The 20484-nt window shown below is 44.7% G+C and overlaps 1 protein-coding gene across 7 annotated transcripts in view; it reads right to left on the bottom strand.

Annotated features, from left to right (window-relative positions):
• ZNF423 (zinc finger protein 423) overlaps nucleotides 1-20484 on the bottom strand; it is a 238150-nt gene that overhangs the window by 122050 nt on the left and 95616 nt on the right. The window contains exons 1-2 of one of the 7 annotated variants that reach the window (XM_052796006.1): nucleotides 19129-19206; nucleotides 16534-17259 (exon numbers count right to left, since the gene is read on the bottom strand). The exons of 4 other annotated variants lie outside the window; for them this stretch is intronic. The gene's annotated coding sequence lies outside the window, so the exon portion shown is untranslated. Of the gene's footprint in view, nucleotides 1-8616; nucleotides 8710-16533; nucleotides 17260-19128; nucleotides 19207-20484 lie in introns of those variants that run through there. 2 more of the 7 variants (XM_052796007.1, XM_052796008.1) reach the window with 2 other exon arrangements.

Consider the following 20484-nt stretch of genomic DNA (forward strand, 5'->3'; position numbering starts at 1 on the left):
ACCCACACACTCACACATGAGGCCTTGTGATGTCCCTGTCTGATATATCAGTATGTATTCTTGTACTAATCTCAGCCTAAAACCCTGCTGCAAGGTCTCCATGAAGATGCTGAAGTTAATTAAAGACTATCCATGATTTCTCATACATCTCTATTATATCACTCCACAGCAGCACTTTGTCTGCACTTCCTTTTTCACAAAAAGACAAAGCAGCCTCCGTAAAATAAAGGACTAATTCAACTCTTCAAATCAAAGCAGAAGTGCAGACTTTTTTGAATTGGATGGTGTGCTTAGCCTTCTTAGGGTGACCAATGAACACCTAAGTGAATTGAGCTTTTTCTTTGCCCACAGAGGGGAAAGATAAATGTTTTGACATGAAGCGTTTGCCAGACACTCTGCAAAACAGCCTTCAAAATGGTACTTGTAACTATTTTCCAACTTCCAGCAAGGGAGGGGAGGGGATAGGATCACCAACTCTATCATGTGACCAAGGCAACAAACATGTCTGGTAGAAGTTGACCTTTTTTTAATCAAGGACCCACTTGCTTTTGAACTCTGAATGGAAGATATTTAGTTTGCAGAGACCCACGTCCATTCTCCTAGAAGGATGTGACAGAGCCTCCTGGATGTCTGGCATAATCAAAAGGAAACATGACAATAATATGTCCACTCACAAATTATTACAGCCTCTTCCCAATGCAAGTATGTGTAGGAGATGCCACGTTCCACCCATCCATATGGTTCAACTGGGGAACACTTTTACCAACACATGGCCCCTTGAAAGTGAAGGTTTTCTTTTGATTTTTTAATCACAATTGCTTGTTATTCTTAATTACTTGTTACTTCCATTACAGTATGAAGCCTAACCTGACTTCTGCTGGGAGAATACAAGTCATGAAGGAGGTTTCCTTTTTGATAATAGGGAAAACTTTGCTTGTAAGTAGGGAGGGGGACCAGGGCCACCTTACAATCCACGCCAGCAGAATTAGCTCTTGGGAGCAGCACAGATCGTTGTGCCCCTTCTTGATATCGATATCTGTCTTTGCCAAATCCTTCATGACTAAGCAGCATGTAAATAAACTATAGAGAAGGGGTAGGACAGTACAGTGCAGCTATCTGATAAAGAAAAACTAAGAAACTATCTTTTCCCATGGACTTCTTAAAACAAGGTCTTGGAAAAAGATATATTGAGTCTTACGGGCAGAAACAGGTGCTCAATGGCCCACAATAAGGATATTTAACTTCTTTTGTGAATCCAAACCAAACATTTTCAAACATAATAGTTTCAGCAGACACATGAAAAAAAGGCCAAATGAAATTTTCTTAACGGTTGTTCTGTTAAGTCAGACATTTTGTTTATCATAATGCCGCATCTACGAGTTAATGCAAGCCATAACCCTGAAGGAAGCCATCCATTTCACATTAGCTATATCCTCCCCATCTTGTCCATGGGTTTTTTTACTATGAAACAGCAACATCAAGAAACAGCTCTGTACTTCCTCACAGTTGCACCCCACTAACACAAGGATTTACTGCTGCACTGAGGGAGCCATATGGAGTCATAGCGCTCTTCCTTTCCGTCCCCTTTTCCTATTAAAGCTGAAACATTTAACGGGCAGTTCCCCTTAAGACACACATGCATCTACAAACATCTGGCAACTCAAGAGCCAGCGGCTCTCGGTATGTTCTACAATTTCTCAGGTTTAACCTGTGATTCAGCTTGGATCCAGGCTGTCAGTGATTTCCAGAAGTAAGAGCTACGGCACTCGCCCGGTAACATTTTCATCTGCGCAGACAAGCTGTCTGCAGTTGTAAACAGGAGTATAACTGTGCTCAAGCATATTTCTAGGCATTAGAAAGCACAAGCCCAAAGAGGCAGCTCCACACTCTCTGTTCATTAGAACATACCCTGTCACTCTGTCAGGAATATGTATTATGATGGGCCATAATCCACTTAACATCTTCTGACAAAGTCTATCAGACTTTAACAACTTTGATTCCAGAAGTTCAATGGCAACAGGGAGGAAAATTCATAGAGGGAAAGCGAGTTCCACAAAAATCCCCGTTAAGAACCTGTGCGCCCTGTGTTAGCAGACATGATCATCACTTATTTGTACCTATCAGCTTTGATGATAATTGCAACCCACTTGACACTTCTGTTGAAAGGCAGTATTACCAACAAGAAATCTGATAAATATTCAACAAAATCTAACCTCAATAATTCTATTTATCTTGAAGTCACTACCTCTAAAACTGTTTCAAAATATTTGTGTGTTAAAGAGAGAGGGAGGGGGATGAGGGAACCCTGGTTCTTAAACCAGAATGACTGAATCACTGCATTAATCAACACAACTTTTTTTATTTTTCAAGTTCAGTGAAAGAATGCCATCTATGCAAAATTTTGATCCCACATTACAAAATAATTACATGATAATTACATGAGCATTAAGATGTCTACCCCCCGAGTAAAGCCACTGCACCCAACCGCTAACTAAGGCAGGCCTGGAATGTTTCAGCTTATTAAGGAGAAATCCAGCATTGAGCAAAACCTCCAGCTGAAGCAGATTTCCACTCTTTTACTCCTCTGATTTCTAATTAATAATTAAAACATGTTCCTTTCTTTGGAAACCCAATTAGACTTGCGCATCAGCCTGAAAACAAACTTTTTTTAGTAGCTAAGCTACTTCTCATGGTTTAATGGGGCAGCAGGAGTGTTTTCTACACAGCTCCACTGACACAATTCATTTATTTCTTTCCATTCTACAATGGATTTTGTAATCCATCCCCAACAATATAAACATTACATTTGCACAGCTAATTAGGATGTTGGCAGTGTGAATTAGTGACCCTCTGATTTCTTCCAGTCAGGGCTGCCCCTGCTGCCTGCAGTACTTAGGATTCACGATTAGGCAATTATATTTTCAGCATCTTTTTTCCACTCCAATGCTACCTCTTTCCTCACGTTCAGTATGACCGTATGCACCAAACGAAGAGTTGTGTTGTTTATTTTGGGGTGGGGAGCAGGGGAAGGAAGGGAGGGAGGTAAGGAAGCAAAGCGTGTCCCATTCAATCCTTTTCCCTTTCAACCTCTGCTAACTCGACATCAGAGAATGATAGAGGGTCTGGGAGACTGCAAATTATCTCCATAAATGTTTTAAAGAAGTGATTATGCAGAGTGGGTAGGAGATATATTCTGACCAGGAATGAAGCAAAGGGAAAGAGGGACAAAATAAATAAATCCTGTCCCCGGGTGCAGCGGGCTGATACTGAACCTCCACGCAGGGCTGCGGTCACCGAGCTGTCCCCAGCCACAGGACAATGACAAATTGGAGAGAATTCAGAAGAGGGCAACAGAAGTGATTAATGGGCTGGATGGACTGATTTATGAGGAAAGGTTAAAAGGTCTAATTATATGTATCTTTGTTAAAGAACAGCTAAGGAGGGTGCAGGAACTGCTTACAAGGGGTTCACGTACGGTAAACACCCCCAACGCATTCCACCAAGCACGTTGGGAAGGGCGGGAGGAGATCAGAAAACAAAATTTTACGCTAGACACCAAGAAGACATCTGCAATAAACGTTAGAAAAGAGCTGTTTCCAACGGGAAGGACTAGAAACATCATTCGAGAGCTGTAATGGACAAAACATTAAGAAAATACACTGCAGGGGATAATGTCTGTTTTAATGTTGATGCTTGTTTAACTCACTGACTAATGTACACTGTGGAGGCATAGCATCTTTGTTAAAGCACAGTATATATCTCTGAGTTCTCCTCCGCTGTGAGAAGTTCTCCATTAAAATCACTTATTATTAAAGGCACAGCAAACATTTTGGGCCAAGTACGTGCCACCCCATAACAGCTCCCAATCCACAGCTGAGGAATCCAGCAGATCCACGAGTACCAGTGAGGGCAAAATTAAATCTCTCCATTCTCAAATGTTCTCAAATGTTAACCCAGTGGTTTCAAAGTTCTGTAATCAAAACAAACAAAACCCACCACCCCCCAACCTAGACCACTTTGCAGAATAAAACCGTTCTCTATTTTCTTCTTTAAATATGGAATCACTTTTATGTCCTAGGAAATCAAGTGTTTAAAAGCAAATTAACCTTGGCATTTGTGTGACTGAAGCACAAAAATAAATCAAGAGAACTAAACTGTTAGAAGTAATGAACCCGATACTCTTACTTGTACCCAAGTAAATTAGGAATACTGCCATTGAATTCAGCCAATGGAAATACACTGAAGTAGAACTGGTATAAATTAGCAGAGGACCAAGCCAAACATAACCAGAGTGACACATTTCCAGGCCATGTGCAGAGCTCAGCCCAGGGAAAATAATTTACAGTCAGCTCATGGAGACAGGAAGCAATGATGGCAGGCACAACAGCTCCATAGCTGCTGTAGTGCTAGCAAGCAAAGCTGGAAAATCCAGGCGCTGCTGGTCCTCTCCGCAAATCGCAACAGAAACCAGTCTAGACTGTAGCGCTATCGGCAAATCATTGTTTGAAGAGTAATTCCACCTCCAATTTTGCACTGCCACTGTTCACAAATATAGCTATACATACTGCCTGTAGAGACGTGAAACGTTTCAACTTGTACAGCGATCTGTCCATCATCTTTCCCATGCATGAGACTACACACAGCCTCAAGCTAGCACAGCTGGACCTCCAGGTGCCAGATTAGGAGAAACCGAAAAGGTCTTTTTCCAAGAAAAATACAACACTCCTTCCCCCAACCCCTGCTCACGTGCATGGGTGAGAACTAAGCAGGCTTGAGGGGCTTTATTTATTCCCTGCTATATGACCATTAAGCTCTACTGTACAGATCTGATTCTGCCAAATTCTGTCACTTAACATTTTGGATGTAAATTATAAAAAGAGATCAGGGAAAAAAATACAGTAGAAAACAGATGCTCTAGACTACAGTGGGGTGGTTTTGTTGGTTTTTTTTTCAAAACTACCATTTCCTTTATGGTTTCATTTATTTATTTGGTAAGCAGAGGAACGTGACAACACATTCACTGCCATAAAGAAAGAAGACAATGGTTTTCCCCCAAGCTTTGCCATTTTAATCCATTCCCTTCCTCACTGAGGAGACAAAAACCCTCCCTTTGACAAACTAGACTCCCCCGCTAGACAAGAAGCAGTATACAACAGTCAACAACACACCAGCAGCACCATACAGAGGCTCCGTGTTCTGCTAATACTCTCCCGAGTGCACTAGAGAGGTAAGGAAGTCAATAGCTTTGTGCCTCAGTTTCCCCATCCATGAAATAAGAAACATAATACTAAATTGCTTTGCAGTTTGTTTAAAATGTTACTGTGAAATTAAACAGCCTTGACAAGTGAGTATTTCAAGGTGAGTTTTCAACTGATACCGCTAACATTCAACTGAACTTTGAGTTCAACTTCTCAATTGACACCACTCAAAAGATTTATACAAAACCTTTACATATCCATGAAACGGAGCCCTCTTGTGTAGTTTACAGTACATTAAATCACTATACATCAGCACCAGTTTCATGGCTTTTAGGACAGTCTGCAGAAAGCACTGAGCAGAAAACTCTGATAACAATCTGAAACTAAAACAACCTCAGCCCTACTGCAACTATCAACTCGCAAAATCTACGTATTACAGCAACGTCACTGATCTGTCTTGAACTGACCAAAGTTTCTAGTTCAGGAGAGAAGGTAAAGAGTACCAAGAGTCTCTCATGAAACTTTTGAATGTCATTTTAATTTGAGATTTGACAAGGCCCAATAACACTTGTTATTTTCAGCTTTAGCTAGTCAGTGGGTCTGTCACTAGTTCACCGCAACAGAAACTCAGTGATGCATTAACACTTTTCGTTACTGAATTCAAAACAGTTTCTCTTTTATCAAGGCATCAGCCATGTTACCTTGTTAACCCAGCTTGCCAGAACACACGAGTCTCGTCACAAAAATCTTAGCCCCAGAAAGAGTTAAAAAAAATCTTTAAATTTGTCTTTGGTTCTCATTTTATGTGTTTATTTCCAGAGCATTTCCAAATTATATTTAACAGACTAGTGTATCTAAATCTTTTTAGCCACATGTATCACTCACCAACATGATTTTATTACAACGGATATGTTATTAAAGCTTAACCTTGCACTCAGTCACTAATCAAAAACAATTCAAGCAAGCAAATCAAGTGTTCCAACTTAACTAAAATCTCCTCCCTTTAAGTAACAAATAAAGCCTGGCTGGCTTGCAGGGAAACTTCCATGGATCAGCATACCCACAGCTCACTCAAATCAGGCACATTTCTTAAGTCTAAATTTAGCTGCTTGCATTTCTTCAGAACTTTAATTCCTGAATCTTGTGTTGACCCTACTGAGACTGTTGCAGTGCCAGATCTTAAGGCTGCAGTCATATCGAGATTCATTTATGGCAAATGTAAGAAGCAAAGTTGCTGTAACACAGGCACGCAGTTAGGAACAAACACACAAGCAAAATCATCAGGCATTCGGAGCTGAGATTCATCTTCCAGTAATGCTGGCAATGCTGTATCTCACATATGTGCTAGTGCTAATCAGTAGTACATTAAGCTACTTAACCAGTGGAAGAGAAAATGATAAAATCTTACATACATATAGGAAGGTTGATTTCATTGAGACACCACTTAGGTTTTCAAATCCCTCCTTCAGTGGAAGCCGAATCAATCACTGAGTGCTCATTTTTGGACAGTATGAGACCGAGCCTTCACTTGAAAAATACGAGCTCCTAAAACACTGCTGTGCCAGTGAAATGCCTCAGCAGTGGGGACACCTGTGTCCTGTCCACACTGGAATCTGCTGCCGAGTTATGGCAGGTAGACAGGCTTCACCGGTGGATAACCAGTCATCATCATCCTGGCAAAGGCAAGTGTGGTGCAAGCGCCACCAGTTTTCACCACTTCTCCTTGTGACAGAAGACGGAACAACTTCTTTTTCGTAAATGCAAGTTTAAAATTTATATTATAACACTGAATCCACCAAAGCTGCCAAGAGACATTGAACTCATGGGATCTGTGAAAGTTTTTCACACCTGTGTTTTTCTCCTGTGCCTAATATTATGGGAGGCATTTTGGAGGATTTTACAATGCAAGTTTCAATGAGACACTTACAGTCTCCCTCAGGCAAATTGTCACAGCTGCAGAGGTCTGCTACCCAGCTGCCAATCAAGGCAGGCAGGGAGTATGTGCAGTGAAATCACAAAAAAGGCAGGCTTCATTAGACCGCTGAAACCTAACTAGAGGCTATCTGGGTGTGCTCGAGCCCTTAAAACAAGGCTGCTTTAGAAAGAGAAATTTTTTTCTTTCCTTTCCAACTCAAGAAAAGGCTCTAGTACTCATCGAGGAATGTGTTGGTGCCAACTTTCCCCTTTCTAATTTCAATGTTTGTTTTGCTCTGTCTAAAAAAAGAAATTACATCGCCCTATAAGCTTTTATTATTAGATTAGCTGATATAGCTGGAAAAAGTGGACAAGATTACAGGTTCCATGTCCCTTTGCCAGATCTCAGAAGTGTGTCTACTTTTTCCAACTCTAGAAGCTGCTCCAGTAAAATGTTATTTCCCTCTACAACCTTTCCTTCCTTTATTTTCCTTAGAGCACCACAGCTACAAAACCACTGGTATTGAAGATGAACTGTACTGGAAGAACTGGAAGAGAATTTTTCCTCCTTCACTCCTAGCTCAGAAATATTCTGAGGGAACTGACTGAACTGAAAAAAGAGCGAGCAAGATCTGCAGACAAGGACAAACACACAGAAGTTCAGCCCAAATGATAATCAAGTGGGAAATTTAAAAGCACACAGAAACAAGTGGCATATTGTAAGCCATTTAGCAAAGTTAATTATAGGTATTCACTACATCTGGTCCTGGCCCCTGTTCAGCAAAGTATTTAAGCATGTGCCCAGGTTTAAGCAAGTGTGGGCTGAAAAGTCTACGTGTCCAGTCATGTGCTGAAGTTAGGCATCTGCTGAAGTACTTTGCTGATGCAGGACCTCAACATATAATAAGAATCTCCCTGAAAGTTATCTAATAAACAGCTGTTATTTTAAGAACTACGCAAGCATAACACACATTTTATGTCCCTAAAAGAGCTGGTGTCATGAGGGTATAAATCCACATCTAAAATTGTTTCAGACATTGAGGTGTGTATGGATATGTATTTTGTGAATGAAAATAAAAAGGCAGGCATTAAACCATACTCAGACACATCAAGCTGCATACTATCCTCTGTCCGTTGCCACACGTAACCTTTGCTATCCTCACTGCTTCTTTGTTATTTCTTGTTGATAATTTGTTGTATTTTGCCGCAAGCTAATTCTCCCAGGAAAACAGGGGCAACGTTCCCTTTTGTGGGTTTTTTTTTCTAAACTTGTGCCCATTTAGATCCGCTTCTGAACGTGGAAAATAGTGACAAAATGTTCAAACACGAATGTTTAAGCGGCTGAGCGGCAGACCTTTAATTTTCTGAATTTCCAGATAGTCACAAATCCTGCCAAAAGAAAAGGCACCGGGGAGAGCTTGAGCCCCCCCCGCCCCTTCACGGCACTTAGAGTTAAACTGGGGGCGGGTGCCTCGAGTCCTGAAGTTTGAAAATTCTGGGCTACCTCTTTGCAATTCCAGGCGTATTTCCCGAGCGAATTGTGCTGCGACGGCTGAACCTCGCAAATGTCACCGGGCCCCGCTCGGGCAGGGCGCAGGCGGCAGCCGCGGAGCCATTGTTGCCGGGGCCCGGAGGGAGGAGGCGCCGCCAAGGCAGATGGGGACCGCGCTAATGCGGCGCTTCCCCAGGGCAGCCCCCCGGCGCGGCGGCCTCCCCCCGGGCTGCCGCCCTCCCCCCGGGGACGCCCCCGGGACGGGGCTCTGCCAGCACCACCTGCCTCCCTGGGGCTGTGCCGGGGGGGCCGCCCCGGGAAGCACGGCGCAGGGGTGCCGCCGCCTGTGCCACCCCGGACAGCCCCGGCAGGGGGGTGTCCCGTCCCCCCGCCCCCGGTGGCGCGGCAGAGGGGCTCCTCCATGTGCCCCCTCAGGTGGTCTGGCACGGGGGTGCGTCAACCACAAGGACCCGGGGAGCCGGGGGGCGGGGGGGGGGGTGCCGCGGGTGCCGGCCTCCTTGGCTGGGTGAGCCCGAGCCCCGGGCGCAGCTCCTCCGTTTGCACGTCCTGCGGCGAAGATGCAGCGCGGGGAGACGCAGCGCGGGGAGACGGAACGGGCTTCTGTGATTTCAAGACAACAACAAGAACCTCCAGCCCTTCTCTCCCACTAATGTTACTAATAACCTCCATATTGTCATCTGTCCTACCTGAGCTAACAGTTTATAAACCGCCACCCGCAGCTTGTCCCTTATAGTTTATTAACATACACTAATAAACAGTATGCTTCACTCCCACTGTGCTGCCAAGTGAAGCCAGTCAGAATAACTGCATTAGCTTTACTGTTCTTTCTCAGCACATTTTTCCCACATGGGAACAATTAGGGCAAACTCCCTCCAGATTATATTTAGAGATCCATCATATTTGCAGGAAAATAATAATAATAATCTTTTTTGCAAATGCATCTGTAGGCATCTACAGAAGATTAACCTGACTGACGTTACCAAAAGTGATAGGCCCTCGGCAGTTCCACTGCATGGAAAGGGTTAATGCTCCCCACGCTCCGACTTACACCTATTATGCTCAAGTTTAAAAATAAGATGTGAAAGATGCATTATGTAAGGCCAGTACTGCTATCCTGCCCATCTCCTATTTTGGAATTAAAGATCATCATCGCTCACATCAAAGGGGCTGGGTGAGAATAAAAGAAAAGGCAGGAACAATGAAAATAGCTACCCGACACGAACCAGATCAAAGGACCAGGCACAGAAAATGAGGAGCTAGGGGGTCCTTTAATTACTGTCCACATCCTCCAAGTCATGTGGTGAAAAAGAAGGGAAAAAAGTTTTGAAGGCCACTGGGTTTTGTCTTGCTGTGGCTCCTGTTTCCACAGTCTGTGCCAGTTCCCTACAAACTGCTCCGCTTTTTTTTTTTTTTTTTCATTTTATTAAAGTCAAATAGGACTCCTGGACTCCAAAACTCCTCCCTTATGCCAGGAGAAGGAGAGGTAAGGAGGGGTAAGAGGGGCAGTAGTGGAGATAGTCTATAGCAATTGCCTGAAACAATTTCAGGAGGACTGCTCCAGGCAGCGCCCCGGGAGCTGCTTTGGGAAGGAGAGATCTGGCTACCTGAGGCTAGTCTTTATTTGCAGGCCTCCCGGGTTGAGAAAACTTCAAATTCACATAGGGCACTGCTCCATGGGGCAGCAGATCAAACCTGGCTACTAGCTGTTTGAGCTCAGCAGCAGAAAAAAGGATTGCTCTGGGACTGAGCGTAAGTAGAAGCATGATTAAACTTCAAACATATGCCCCCCCCTTTTTATACAGAGCAGACACTTATGGCTAATATTTCAATATGGACTTTAAAAATACACTGCAAATAACTTACTCCAGCATGCTGGCTGTGGGTTTACAAATAATAAAAAATTAAACTAGCTGTATTATTGCAATGAAGTCAAATGTTCAGGTTTACCTTTCATGAATCATTAAAGGAATGTTAAGTTATTTAAAAGGATCTCTTTTTATTTAACTCAGCCATCAAGATTAAAATTTGGATGTTTGACCACTGACTCGAGTGATACATCGTAGCATTTACTTCCTTCTATTTATGTTTCAAATGCAGTGCCTTTCTCCCTAATTACTCTTGACTTATGTTTATTTTTAAAAGACAATATAAAAAAAATAAGTGGCATAAGGAAATAATAGGACAATGATTTAAAAATTCACGTGCAAGAAGCTGACCAAACTTTCTAGGAAATAATAGTGCTTTGTCACTTTGAAAAAGATTTTGGAAAACAATGGCTTCAGGATGTTCCCAAGAAATTGTATTTGCTAATATAGATGCTAGCAGTGGACACAGACAGAAGTTGCTGAAGAGGAAAATGTATTCCTGTCTCAGGTCAGTTTGCTTGGATTTATGCTGTATGCCAAACTAGAGCATGAAAAGCATTCAAACAGAATTTTATAGACTTTGAAGAAGGCAGCTAATGTCACCAAGACAACATCTAGAAAAGGGGAACACAGGATACAAAGGCATCCTTCTTCCCATCCTATTTACAGCTTGGAAACTCCTTAGACAAGCAGTAAGGATGATCTTTTAAGAGGCAATTTAGCCTCCAAACTCCAGTGAGTGCCAAGTTACTTCATCTTCTTTCTGACGAAAGTTGCCTCCATCGTTTCCTGCTCTTGGACACTAACACGCAGTGAACAGCCATTCTCAGGAGGACAGCTGAGGACTAAATTAAGCAAATATAGACTACAAAGCTGCTTTCCAAAGTGGGCATCATGCCTAGCCTCTACATCTAAGCGGTATGCTAGGTACGTGTACCAAGTTCCAGTTAGCTGTCTTGCAAACATCCGCATTGGGAACCTTGCCCAAGCAAACCTTCAAAGCTACTGTAGCTCTGGTGGAATAAGCACGGGAGTGGTGGGACTGGGACATTTGCCTCCTTGTTACAGGTCTCAAAGTATCACATTATCCATTTAGATAGCCTTTTGATTGAGAGAGCTTCCCTTTTGGGCTTAGCCCCAAATGCTCAGAACAGATGAGATGGTTTAAGAAAGTCTCCAGGTAAAACATGAAAAGGATGCTTAACATCCAGCTTCTGACGAATAGCTGCACTCAGGGAGCCACAAGGGCTAGGGAAATAAACACGGTCAATTAAATGAACTGATTGAAAAGAAATCAGAGATCACTCCGGGGAAAATCTGAGATGCAGTCATACAGCCACCGCAATCTTTTTGGAAGGTGGTAAATGGGGCAAAAGCCAGGAAGAACTGGAGTGCCTTACTCATTTGGCAAAAGGTGGCTGCCATAAGGAAGGAAATAAACTTTAAAGGAAATACAATACAAAGACAAATCCATGATGGGTTCAAAACAAGGCTCAACCAGCTCATTCAAAGCCTCTTGAAACCTCAGCACTGAGTAGGGAATTGTAGTGGGGGGAAGTACAGTAAAGGCTCTTCAGCAAATGTTCTGTCCTTTCTGTAGACTGTCCCATGAAATGCACTGATAGATGCTGAGTAACCTTCCAAAACACTCCAAGATGAATTAAGAAGTAGTAATTAATTGGAGTGCAAACTAATAGGGATGGTGCAGAACAAGACTCATGTTTTTATCTCATCAGAAAAATACCTACATGCTCATTCAGGGGAGCGAGCTATTTTCTAATAGTTCAGCTATTTTTGATGCATTTGTTCAAAAGACCTCAGGAATATAGCAGGATCACCAAACAGGACTGCCAGAAGTAAAGATCTACATGGGAGAGCTACCGCCGCTTTGTGTCTTTCCTTTGCATCTTTGAAAGTAGATGCTGGGGCTGCCCAAGCAGTGGTGTGCTTTGTCTGGGCTCTGAGCTCAATGTCATACATAACTGAAGAAGGCTAAGCATGAACGGAAAGCACGCTTCTCCCCTAGATAAGTAGTCTGGAAAGGCCATAAATGTGAAAGCAGGCTGTTGAGACAATGCCAGCATATCTAAAAATCAAAACTAATGAGCTCAAGCTGCCGTCACTAGGAGCATGTGTGCCTTTTCCTGTCTCAGTTTCTGGAAACCCATGGGCATTGCTGCAAAGGGAGAGAAGTCCTAAAGTGGTCTCTGACTTTAACTCAAGAGAAGGGCGTCTTGCAGAGCTAATTGAGTAATTTACCCAGGGAACTCAAGCAACATTTGCTGTTGGTATTGTGGAATTCTGATTTTGACTGTGGAAGTCAATCACCTGGTTAATTCTCATTTAACTTCGCTAGAACAGAGCACTGCTCATTAAGCCCTTTCAAACTGCACCAGAAACAAAACTCAAACTTCACATCCTGCCTCAGATTTCTTTTTTGTAAGAAGGATCAATCACAGAATAATTTAGTCTAGAAGGGATGTATGGAGGTCACCTCTATATAAACTGCTCCTCAAAGCTATTTTGATGCTACCACAAGAAAGTCACGGGGCATACTGGAGAAAATGTAATCACTTCTTTTTTTTTTTTTTTTTTTTGCGGATGCTTTACAAGAAAAATGACTTTAACAGACTAGTTCCTGGAAGCCCATCTAACACTGGGCAGAGAAGATACTACCTTGCCATGCTTCCCAGAAGCAGGACATTTGCTTCCCAAGTCCATTTCTATGACAGTGTCTCAGGGAGGTAACAAGGCAGCCGTCCATGTTGGAAAAGAAAGCAGAGCAGTGCTCAGTGGTTCAAAGAACTGCCTGGCTAAAAGCACAGAAAAGTATAATAAAGTAGATATATTTCTTCCTTCTACTAAGGTTCTGATTTTTTAAGCGTGGAAGATACTATCCTCTGCTGAAGTTACTCATTTCATTTTACACTTCTTATTTCTTCTCCTGAGTCAACAGTCTTAGCCTTTGTGTTTCACTTCTTAGTTGCTGCTTCTGGACCCACTCTACCTTTTATCACTCTTTTCCCCTTCTTCCCTCCCCACGCTGTTTTGACATTTCTCATCTTCCTCTTGCCAGTTATCATTCTGTCTCACACCCTCTGTCCCTACCTCTAGTCCTGTTATTCTAACCTTTCTCTGGCATACAATCCATCAGCCTCCCTGATTTCAAGACCATGCTCACCCTCTTTCCATCTTCTCTACTTTTCTGTCATCTCCATGGTCAGATCATATAAGTCTATTCCTCCCTGAAGTCATTCACGCACCTTGCCAACTGCTTAGTCTACCAGCTCTGTGAATCCAAGACCAAGAACAATGTGGGGCTATAAAAGCAATATGAAAGAGAGGGTGAATACTTGGCAACCAGTTGAGAGACTGTTCCCAACATAATGAAGATCGAGGCAAAAAAAAGAAACTTTGTCAAAATTACAAGAAGATCTAGGTGAATTTAATGCATATTCCAAGATTAGGAAATTAAAATTAAAGATTACATCCTTCAGAAAGGCACTATTGCTCAGTCAACACTCCTTCAACCCGGCCTTAATGGAGTCGAAAGAACAACTTCACAACTCTCCTGCACACTTGCATACAACTAAAAGCATAACTCTGACGCTTCTTAATTGTTATATGCACTGCTAGAATACAGTATTTATGTACACATGGCTATCTCAAACATAAATTAGCTGATGCCTTACTGAACTTGCCCTCTCATGCTGATGAGATACATACTTATACTGATAATTTTTGCATAATGCTTTTTGCTCAAAACCTTTAAATTTTTCAATTCTAAAGCATTTTTAAAGATTCATGTGAGGTTCCTAACGCAACTATAAACCTGAAGAAATCTGCAACCAATCTGACCATTTCCCTTTGAGTTTAACTTGGATATATTCCTGCATGCTTCCACAGCACCAACTTAAAATAACCTGGTGAATTTCCTCCTTATTCTCCGGGGCAGATGTAATGTTCTGGCTGTGACTTGAGTGAAACTCTGCGAATTATATAGCAAGAACAACCCTAATTTCAGAGTATTCACCTGAAGACCACGCTATACCTTAGTGATACTTTTGTATGGTAATAGGTACAACCCACACCCAGGAACGGAGGGAGACCTGGGCTGCAAGGCCACACAGGCCTGCAACGAAGCAGGGAAAAGGAAATGTCCCAGGAAAAGCGGGAGTTGCTCCACTCATAAATGTCCCAAGTTCCTACCAGAAATCATTTTGGTGGTGTTTCCCTCTCCATTCTTCCCTTTTCTGCTCCCTCCCATGCTGATATTTCCCCTCCATCCACTGCCAGCTCCCAAGCAGCTGCTACCCTCTTACTACTCTCCTACCTTCACTGCTACAGGAATTCACCCAGCTTTTCCCCTAGCGTGTTCTTTATCTGCTGCTGTCCATTTAAAAGCTAGGATGTGGCAAAACAAGTATACAAGTCTGTTTCCCAGTGAACTACTCTCTTCTTCAAGATATCTTAACATACAGCCATCTGTTTCAAGGGAGAAATCCTCCTTTATCCACTATCCTACCCAACAGAGTGCCTTTTGAGCTTGCTCAGGGAAAGGCAAAGAAATGGGAATCCAGACAAAAGTCACTTCTTAAGCAAACCTTAAGACTTTGTTCATCAGCTGATGCTCCACTTGAAGCTCAAAAGGAAGAGACACTACGCTGATGTCCCTACTTGAAGTGTTTTTCAGTGGTGGCCTGTGGGCAACAGCTTGTTCCTGCTTCAGGGTACTTCAGGAAAAGCACCTGCCACAGCCCCATGGGACAGCCGGAACGGCAGGGTGGGATAACCTCGCTGCTGCATGGACACCCCACGAGTGCACAAACTGAACACGTGAAGTTGGGCCTACGCTCCCCTGGGGCGCTGGGGACGAGTAACCCCTCAGGACGGCCGTTCAGGCCGCCCAGGGCACATGCTTTAATTTAGTCGGTATAATTCCCCCGCTCTCTCCAGCCCGGCTGATGAAAATCACCCCATTTGCAGGAAAGAGGAAAACGCAAGCAGAGAGCAAGTGCTGCCTGCTGCTTCCTGAGTCGAGAGAAACCTTCCGCCTCCGTCAGCCCCAGCTCCAGCACGCAAGCCCGGTGGTGGGCAGGCTGCCTGCAATCGCCCCAAGCACAGACCCCACGGCGCAGCGCGGACATGGGGCAGGCAAGGACAGGGACACAGGAGCCGTCCCCCCGCCACTGCCTTGCACCGGCGCTCACCCCGGTATCTGCCAGCTACCCCGGCGACCACAGCCTTCCTCTCTCCTCAGAGGTACCGTCCCCCGCTGTGCCCTCACACAGTGCCTGCCCGCCTCCCTGCTTCCCGCCACATAGCCCCGCCTGCGCCTCGCTCTCCCCCCGGCCTCTTCCCTCGGGGCCCCGGGCCCGCGCCCCCACCACCCCCTTCCCCACGCCACTGGTCTGCCTGCTGCGGCCCCCTGGCCCCCCTCGGCCCCACAGAAACACGCGTGGGTCAGCAGAGCGGGTCCCACCTCAGCGTGGGGAGCGCGGTGTGACCGTCCTGCCGTCGCGGCTCTGCTGTGGCTGCGTGCGGTCTGAGGCGCGATCCCGCGCCTCGCACACCCAAGGCCCACGCCAGAGGTGAGGTGGCGCAGGAAAACCTACAGTCACCACCGTCCCTTTACCTGGGACTGCGCGGCCAGTGAGGGCTTTTTGTTTCGGTTTTAAGTTAAAACCTGCCCCTTTTTATTTCAGGAGTGTGTTCATGAGAGGCCTGCTCCTCCAGCTGCCTGGGACTGCCAGCTCTCAGTGTCCTACAGACTGACCCACACCCCAAAATTCAGCATCGCCCCTTAGCACAGGAGCCATTTTTAAAATCTGTTTCCAGTAGAAACAGATTTCGTCCCTTCCCTACACTCCTCCCGGGCAGGGCTGGCAGCTCGGAGGGTGCTTGACGCCAGCGGCCGCGGCTCTGCCTCCCACGGCGCGGCCCTGGCAGCGGCCCCGCTGTCAGCAACGTGCCTTAGCCTGGAGGAGCATGAAGGCAGGCAGGCGGTGTGTGAGTGCACGTTATCTCCATGAATTTTACTCACTTTTCTCTATCCAAAGGACTTCGCAGTGCTTTTCGCTTCGGCACTTGTTTTCCACATTGCTGTCAGCACTTCTGAGGCCAACAGGCTGAAAGCACTGGCCAGACTTGACAAAGCCAGAGCAGGATGAAATGGGTGCTCCTGAGCACTGCGCTAGTAAGACATCTGACTGCCCAGGGGCAGTTCATCAGTTGCCTTTAAAGTAGAGAACGCCAGTGCCACTCTGTCAGTCATATCGCAGTGGCCAAAGAGACCAGACCTCATTACGTTTGTGGGTTTAATTATACCGGTACCTGGAACGTCAAAGAGGGCAGGTTGGCAGCCGTAACCCAGTAGAATCTCAAGCCTACAAGGAGAAAGCAAAAGTATCTTCTTTCCACACGAGGACCCTCTAATCTGAAGCACGTCCCTGCCTAAGTTGATCAGCGATGGCTGTGTTGGCATTAGGCCAGTTTTTACATGGTGCCTTCAAGAAAGCCTTCTTTCTTCACAGCTGACTTGCCCTTTTCATAACCAATGGTCATGACAAGGCAGATTACCAGCTTTTACGGCAGAGGAGACCCATTAGTCTGTTTGATAGGATATCAGCTGTGATTCACAGCGACAACGCTCAGGGCTTCAGGATACCCTTCTCCTGCCCAAACAGCCAGCAAACGCTCCACCACTTCAGTAGTTGAGAAAAATCCCATGAACTTCAGCCCATGGACAAAGAAATCTTCTGTTGCCGCTCTGGGGAAAACATGACAGAGCTCCAGTGAAAACCCCAGCCTCTTCACGATAAAATAAACCACAGTGTCTTACCTCAATAAGGCCCATTCATTTCACCAGCACATCCACACATGCACTTGTTCCAGGATGGGAACCAACAAAATCACAGCAAAAGTGGGTTGTGGTATTCCCTGGTTAATATTTATTTCCCAGGTTAGGGTTTGGGTTTTTTTCCTACCCAATGTTTGATTCCTAGTCCTCTGGCACTACAATACTGCTTGCCTGCCCACCCTACACAGTGTCTATATGGGAAGAAGAATACACTGTTAGCGCTTGCAAGGTTCATTTAAGATATACAATACCCTCAATACAGTCTGTTAATTCTTAGAGAATGATTTTTTAAATGGGCAAAGAAATGCCCTCCACTAAAGGAAGAAAAATCTAACGTGAAAAAATGCCAGTTTAGGTCTATGGTGTCATGGTCCACAGGGGAGGCTTTTACCCCCTCAATACTAATTACCTACTAGGCAGGATACAGTACTATACGTTAAGCACAATGTCTGATCAAGCAGAAGACTTTTTTAAATGGTTTACTAGTTATTAGGTATCCTGCACTCTACATGCTGTGCTGACATAAGATTTTACTGCTTGTGAATGCAACTGCCAAAGACCAAAAAATATAGAAGGTTTTATTTACTTAAAGCACACAAACTACTACTGCTCCTGTATACTAGGTTGGGGGAATCCCCTTAAAAAGTGGAAAAAAATTCTGGCTGAGGGGTTGCTAGTGAAAAAGATCCAAACTAGCTAAAATAAACCTGAAAAGTAACTGATATAAAATACCAATGGCACGAATCTGTTTTCCTCTACACACATCTTGTGCTAGGGGGTATGAGGTTGCGGTGGGGAGCAGGAGAGGAAGAAGAGCTGCAGAAATGACCAATGCGCATACACCGTGCACTGCAGTCCCCAGACGATCCCCTTCTCGGGTGTCACTATCTTCTGGCTTTGTGGGCAAAATTGACTTCCCGTCCCCACTAGCCAGCAAGCACACAGCCCGGCGACCTGACAAAGCCATTGATTTTCCTCATCCTTAACAGCACGCTCCGCTGAGCTCGAAGCCGTGTTCTTGTAACTTTAAGGGGGGTGCATTTTATTTAATTGTGCCTTGTCTTGGCCTGAATTTCCCCCAAAAAGCTGAAGAGGGCATGTGCTTATTATCTTTTAGTGCAGCATGTGCTCAGTGCAACCTGAGCTCTTTGGATACTTCGGTCTGAAAATTAGAAAAAAAATTAATTGCGAGGAAAAACAAGGCTGCTCTGCGACTTTGATTCAATCAATTACCATTATCTTCCAGTGCAGCCCTCCCTCCCGCCCCCGGACCAGTTGTGTTTAACTTTCTTTGCCAGTCGCCACGGCCCCGCAGCGCGCTGGCGATGCGGCGCTGGCGGCTGGCTCCCACGCGGGGCCCTTATCAGGCGCTCCCAGTCAGCGCCGGCCCCGCACAGCTGTCAGGGACCCCCTCCGTCCCCCGCGTTATCTGCCGCCGCAGGCCTCGGCCGGGCGAGGAGGGGGCCCACGGCCGCCCCCGGCCTCCCCGCAGCCCCCCGGCCGGGCAGGGCTCTGCCGCCGGCCGCCCCGCTCCCACCGAGCCTCCTCCGGCGAGCCCGAACCGTCTGAAGAGAGGCAGGAACAAAACCGCAAATTTAGATTAATAAAGCATTTGTTGATTCTACAGAAACTTAGCAGGCCCCTAAGAAATCCACCAGAGACCTGTGCAGCTCCAGTAATTTTCTGTTATATTATCTTTCTTGTAAAATACTTCCCCAGACAGAGCCCCCAAAGGGGCTCAAATATCACTGTGACTAACCGAAATCAATGTGCACTCACCTATTGACATTTTTACATAGTTTTTGGATTTAGTATCCGGCCCAAAACACAATCAAATCTTCTGCCAAGGAAATAACAGGCACTTAGCTAGTCAGCTATTAGTGTTACAAAGGAAAAAATGTGGGCACCCAAGGGAGATGGGAGAGACGGCATTGACGTCAGGGGTAATTGGGTGTCTGAGAGAAATTGCCAACGGCTGGCCAAAACCCCCAGAGGCCCACACAAAGCCGAGCTGCAACTCTAATAAAGGAAAGTAAATTCTAGAAAGGGTCTTTGCTGCAATGAAGCCTAGCAGGAACCAAAAATATCTCCCACATACACAAACACACACACATACACACAAATAAAAAATACAAAAAACATTTAGGATCTCTCTTTCGCACATCTGGTTTAGGCTAAAGTGCTTTTTACTTTTTTTCCAGGACCACATGGATTTTTATGTTGTACCGTATGTTCACCATCTATTTTTATAAACAGAATTCAGGGCTTTAAAGAAACTTATTTTTAATTGTGTGGCTTTAAACTACAATCTCTCTGTCACCCACTCTGGCACCGTTAGAAACGGTTTGGTCTTTTCTTTAGAAAACCCTGAACTTTCCAAGAGAATGACAGAGCCATTGCGATGGCCATGGTTAAGGAGCTGTCCGACTGGTAAAACCATATTTTCACATATAAAACCGCTCTGTCACCTGTGTTCTATCTATATATTTCAGCGCCAGCACTCCCCTCACACGCACGCTCCGCTCACATGCGAGACCTGAAGGAAGAAACTTCAGATCAGACACCCTGGGCAGAGTTTAGCAAGGACTCGAAGGCTGTAGCCTCTTCTTTCCACTCATCCAGATCCCTGCCGTACAAATATAGACCTGCTGTCCTCCTAATACACCACCGCAGATGAAGAATAAAGCGTATTTGACCAGTTCTTACTAAGACCAAACTATCTTCATCCCCCTTCTCCTCCCCCAGAACTTCCGTTATACTCCTCCCGTAGTAAGACTCAAACATCTCGTCACTAATTGCATTGTAAAATTCAGATTGGTGCTTTCCAGGATGATAAACTGGTTTATATCTTCTATATAAAACACAAAAATGCCTTTTTAATAAGTGATTCAGAGTTTAAGCAAAGTTTCAAGAATAACAAGATGATCAAGATCTTAACAGGTTCAAATCTTCTATTACACATACTTGTGCCCACATCATAACTATCATCATCTTGCATCTACAGGGGTCCTTAGAAGCCAATCAAGCGAGTGTTAACAATTTCACTTACAAGCTGCCCTCCACCCAACCAAAAAGCAGAGAGGAGGTAAAATCACAGTTTAGAAAGAGGCTAAGGCACAAACAAAATGGCCAAAT

The sequence above is a fragment of the Harpia harpyja genome, chromosome 9, assembly GCF_026419915.1.
Source record: "Harpia harpyja isolate bHarHar1 chromosome 9, bHarHar1 primary haplotype, whole genome shotgun sequence".
In the NCBI taxonomy this organism is placed as follows: domain Eukaryota; kingdom Metazoa; phylum Chordata; class Aves; order Accipitriformes; family Accipitridae; genus Harpia; species Harpia harpyja.